Source organism: Balaenoptera musculus, chromosome 5 (assembly GCF_009873245.2).
Source record: "Balaenoptera musculus isolate JJ_BM4_2016_0621 chromosome 5, mBalMus1.pri.v3, whole genome shotgun sequence".
NCBI lineage: Eukaryota > Metazoa > Chordata > Mammalia > Artiodactyla > Balaenopteridae > Balaenoptera > Balaenoptera musculus.
The window spans coordinates 31,832,360-31,838,277 of NC_045789.1; the positions used below are offsets into that span (position 1 = coordinate 31,832,360).

Consider the following 5,918-nt stretch of genomic DNA (forward strand, 5'->3'; position numbering starts at 1 on the left):
AAGAAATCCACAACTGTTTTAAAAGTACTCAGGGGATTAAGGAATCCTCAATTCTCTGGCAGTAGAAGACTATGCAGACAGACCCACGGTGTGCAAAAAGAACAAGAAATTTTAAATCAAAAGACCCAAGTTCTCGCCTCAATTCTGCCACTATCTCCATGAATATATTACTTAGAACTCTTTGTTAGAAATAATAGAAACCAGCTCATATCAGTTTAGGCAAAAACCAGAAGTTTATTATAAACATATGTAGCATAAGCGATATCTCTTAACATGTAAATATTACCAGTTTCTCTCAAAACTTCTATTTCCTCCCTACACCTCCCAAGTTTCCAAGTTTTTGTGATGGGTAATAAAGATAAGGAGAGGAAAGAACAAGAGGGGGTGGGGGGAGTGAAAACAATGAGACATAAATCCACACATGTTGAAGTGTAAGTGGGAGTTTTTAATTTGTCATGTGAGTAGTTTCAAAATAGGCCTGAGGTGCTAGGAATCAGGTTGAAAGTGGCTTTTTAAAAGATGTTCTTATGGGTTGTAAATTGTCCCCAAGAGACCCAAGATTGTGATTCCTTTCAAATTATTTTTTGCTTGCTATATCATGATTCTTGCAAACACATGATTCTTGCAAAGCCCGACTTCTACCAGAGTTATGTTCAATGAGTTCTTTACTTCATTTTCAAGCATTATTTTCCAATAAAAATGACAAGTGTCTTCTCTAGTCTATCCAGCTTCTGCTCCAGACTCTATCACAGATGCAAGTCTGTCTCAGGGATCTGGGGCAGATAAAGAGCCTGAATCTGGACCCTAAAACATTTCTCCCATCTCCCCTGCCCCTTCTCCCTTCACCCCTAGCCCTCCTCCTCCTGCTTAGCTATTTATGATAGGCAGAAGACCAACACCCCAGAGCCCTGCTGGGCAAACAATTTGATTTTTGGTCACCCTTCCAACCTCTCTTAGAAGGACTTCTGACTGACCCAGTTTGAGTCAGATATCCACTTCTGATCCAAACACTGTGGGAAGGGCGCTCACCTCTGTGAGTCTTCCAATCTCTAGAACAAGTCATTGGTTTTGTTCCCTCTGTATTTTTATTTGCTCGGCTGTGAAATGAAGATAATTTTAATTATCTAGCCTTAGCACAGGATTACTGTGGTTTTTAATTGAGTAAATATAGATAAAAGTGACCTAATAACTGTAGAGTTCTCTTTAAATGCATTATTTGTATTAAAATGCTTGAAAACAATGTGTTTATTACTTATGATCACAACTAATACCATACTGATGCCATTTCTGCACCTACTCTCAAACAACCCTTTTGACTTAGAGCAAAGGTGTCTGCTTTGGTGTTCAGGCAACAGGATCCCCACTCAACAGCAGTGTTGGTTACCCTTTTGGGGCCACACCCCTCTCTGAGTCAGTGGTGGAAATTGAGGGAGGTTCCTCAGAGGGAGGAACCTCTTCCCACAAAAACACTCACACATACCTAAATTCAACATTTTGTATATGATTTCAGCGGCTCCATAAACCCACTAAAGCCCTGCCTCCAGCTCAAGATGCAGGGAGCACCCTCAGAGGCTTAGAAACCTGCACCTCCTCTCCACTGACAAGAAAGGGAAAAGTCACTTTCAATAGATTTCACTGTCACAATTGAATAAGAGCATTAAATCAGAGGCAGAGAGGAAAAAAAAAAAAAAAAAACACTACATCCTCTTAAAAGGTTACAAATTCCATTTTTATCTCTCCAAAGACCATTTCCTTTTCAATTTATCCAACAGTAAGCCTTCCCTCTTATGTCATTATGGAACAGGAATTAATGTATTCCTGTCCTCTTTATTTCCTTTAGTAGAATTTTTTTTTAATTTAATTCATGAAGGTAACGCTATCCAGTATGATGATTCATATTATCAGGTTCTACTATGACAAAAAAATTCTGAAAATAAATCTTATATAATATTTATAATCAGAGATGTATATGCAAAATGAGAGGTCAACATGTCCACTCAATATGCATTTAAATATGTTGAATTTCTGGTCAATTTCTCCCTCAATATGTTTGGACAGTATTCTAATTAAACTAGAAACTTGATTATTTATTCTACTAATTGTTTGACCCACTAACATGGTAAGTGGGTAAATCTAATGAGCATAAACATGCATCTAGATAATTTGGGCCAAATCCACTTTTTATAAATCTCCAGCTTGAGGTACATGGAAATTGTCACATCTACCAACATAAAGCTGAAGATATTTCAATAGATAAGGACAAACTGTCAAGTCATATTTGCTGCTGATCATCATATGCCATCTAACATACTAAATCATACGGACGTTTACCTAAATCACGTGGAACTCTAGCTAGCATCCAGAGTCTCCTAATTAATGTATAAACTGGGATGATTCTTGAAGTGAATTAACCTGGATAAGGCTTTGGAGCTCCTTAAGTGCCCTACTGCACTCCTTTGCTAAATCGTACCCACGTTTCATTCATTAAACCTGAATTAAAATCCTATTTATGTCATTCACCAGCTGCATGACCTTTAGCAAGTGACTTGGCTTCCCTGCACCTAAATGTTTGTAGCCATAGAGGGGGGATGACTTGAAGGGTTGTCGTGAGAATAAGAAGATGTGTGTACCTCACACAATGCCAAACACAGAGTAAGTACTAAATAAATGGTAAATTGCTAATGCTAGAAAATTTACAAAAATAATGGATGAATTTGCCAATTGTCCTACCATGCTGTAGACATTACCCTGTACTCAAAAGACATGCACAGGTATACTCTACTTTTACAAAATATTTTTATTTGACATTTACATTTACATTTTCCTACCTTATCTTAACAATAAGCCTATGACACAGAAGCTGATTTTACCATTCAAATGTACCTTTGATTTCTTTTCTGTATATTTTAGTAATTTATTGCAGTTTTAAATACTTATCTTTCTGGATACCCCCTTCTGCCCACACCACTTCATAATCCAAATAGACCTAAAAATCCATATTGAAATTACCATGGTATGTGTCGCTTACCTGTCAACTCTTTAAATGAATACTAAATATTATTTATTATAATACTTAAGAAACTAAATGTAGTAGATATTTGCTGGTATTTTTAATTATTACTTTGTTCACCTGGCATCTGAACCCCTATATGATTTTTTGTGGGAGGCACCTCTCACTCTAGAAGTCTAAAAAAGCCAGAATGTTTCTTTCCCAGCCTCCCTGGCAGCTAGAAGGGTACATAAGTTAGGTCAATCAGTTACTCCATCACAGATTTTGAATAAGGCACTTATGACACAAAGAAGGAGGGGATGGTGGCAGAGAATCTATTTGGCAATAGCATTCAGCCTCCAGGAGTAGTGTGAGCAGAAGGGGCATCCGGAGTTCATCAGCAATGGCTATGGTGTCCCTGACAGACCGATTCCATGACATGACTGTATCTGTGGTCCTGTGTCCTGCCTGCCTCTTTCTACCTATTGTCCAAGCCTGACTTCCAGGCCATCCACAATTCAGTTAGGCACTGATTGCCTTCGGGCATTTCCTTTTCTGCTTAAACCAGCCAGAATCAGTTTCTATAGCTTGGACACAAGAACCCTGACTAATACACTAAATCTAAATCCAGAAACAAAAACTTTTATAACAGGTATCTTGAATAACTGTGGAATTTTTCCAAAGAATAGATCAGAGTATCTGATTCCTACTCAGTGAATCATTTGACTTAAAAACAAGCAAACAAAACATCTATTGACCTCATGCCTATCTCTAACCCACAACCCATTTCTTTGCTTTGATTCTGTATTAATTAGGAATAGATTTGGTTAACATAAGAGGGGAAGACATGCAAGTGTTTCTCCTCTCACACTAAAGATGTGCAAAAACAGGCAATCCATTGAGTCATCAGAGATCAGACTCCTTCTACCACTTTTTCCACTGCATTAGATTTGGATGTTGTGCTCTAAATTACCTCATGGCTCAGGATGGCTGCTCTTGAGGTAAAGTCATCACACCCCACATTCCAGGCAGCAGGAGAAGGGTGAAAATGGTGTTCCTCCCAGCTGAATTGCTTCCTTTTAAGAAGCTTGCCTAGGCGAGTCCGGTCTCAAAATGGAGGTAAAACCACCGCCCGGTCGCCCCCAGCCCGACTCTGGCCGCCGCCGCCGCGGGGAGAGGAGGGCCATGATCCAGAAGAACCAGAACAGTTGAGAAAACTGTTCATTGGTGGTCTGAGCTTTGAAACTACAGATGATAGCTTAAGAGAACATTTTGAGAAATGGGGCACACTTACAGATTGTGTGGTGATGAGAGACCCCCAAACAAAACGTTCCAGGGGCTTTGGTTTTGTGACTTACTATTGTGTTGAAAAGGTGGATGCAGCAATGTGTGCTCAACCACACAAGGTTGATGGGTATGTAGTGGAACCAAAGAGAGCTGTTTCTAGAGAGGATTCTGTAAAGCCTGGTGCCCATCTAACAGTGAAGAAAATTTTTGTTGGTGGTATTAAAGAAGATACAGAAGAATATAATTTGAGAGACTACTTTGAAAAGTATGGCAAGATTGAAACCATAGAAGTTGTGGAAGAAGAGTGGAAAAAAGAGAGGATTTGCTTTTGTAACTTTTGATGATCATGATACAGTTGATAAGATTGTTCAGAAATACCACACTCTTAATGGGCATAATTGTGAAGTGAAAAAGGCCCTTTCTAAACAAGAAATGCAATCTGCTGGATCACAAAGAGGTCATGGAGGTGGATCTGGCAGCTTTGTGGGTCATGGAGGAAACTTTGGAGGCGGTGGAGGTAACTGGCCGTGGGGGAAACTTTGGTGGAAGAGGAGGCTATGGTGGTGGAGGTGGTGGCAGCAGAGGTAGTCGTGGAGGAGGTGATGGTGGATATGATGGATTTGGAAGCGATGGTGGTAACTATGGCGGTGGTCCTGGTTACAGTAGTAGAGGAGGCTATGGTGGTGGTGGGCCAGGATACGGAAACCAAGGTGGAGGATATGGTGGCAGTCGGGGGGGGATATGATGGTTACAGTGAAGGAGGAAATTTTGGAGGTAACTATGGTGGCAGTGGGAGCTATAATGATTTTGGAAATTATAGTGGACAACAGCAGTCAAATTATGGACCCATGAAGGGGGGGCAGTTTTGGTGGAAGAAGCTCGGGAAGTCCCTATGGTGGTGGCTATGGATCTGGTGGTGGAAGTTGTGGATAGGGTAGCAGAAGGTTCTAAAAACTCAGAAGAAAAGGGCTACAGTTCTTAGCAGGAGACAGAGCGAGGAGTTGTCAGGAAAGCTGCAGGTTACTTTGAGACAGTCGTCCCAAATGCATTAGAGGAACTGCAAAAATCTGCCACAGAAGGAATGATGATCCTTAGTCAGAAAAGTTACTGCAGCTTAAACAGGAAACCCTTCTTGTTCAGGACTGTCATAGCCACAGTTTGCAAAAAGTGCAGCTATTGATTAATGCAATGTAGTGTCAATTAGATGTACATGCCTGAGGTCTTTTATCTGTTGTAGCTTTGCCTTTTTCTTTTTCTTTTCATTGTATCAGGTATATTGCCCTGTAAATTGTGGTAGCAGTACCAGGAATAAAAAATTAAGGAATTTTTAACTTTTCAAAAAAAAAAAAGAAGCTTGCCTAGGAATACTATGTCAAGAACCTAGTCCTAGGACCACATTTCAGTCTTCTACTACAAGGGAGGCTGGAAAATGAAGCCTTTGTTCCAGGCAGCAAAGACAAGGTAAAGAGGCTTTGCTTCTAAAGTAAAAGGGGAAGATAGGTGTGAAGAAGGCAAATGGTGTCTCTGCCACACCTCCACAGCAAAATTTGTCCCCCCAAATAAAAGTAGTTTATATTCATGCTCCTCTCACTGTCCTCCCATCAGCATTCTCCCGCCTCCACCCCCCTGAAACTCTTCTTGT

General features: G+C 40.3%; 1 pseudogene; it reads left to right on the forward strand.

Annotated features, from left to right (window-relative positions):
* The first annotated feature begins 4,102 nt into the window (after positions 1–4,102).
* Positions 4,103–5,227, forward strand: LOC118895806 (annotated as a pseudogene).
* The last annotated feature ends 691 nt before the right edge of the window (positions 5,228–5,918 follow it).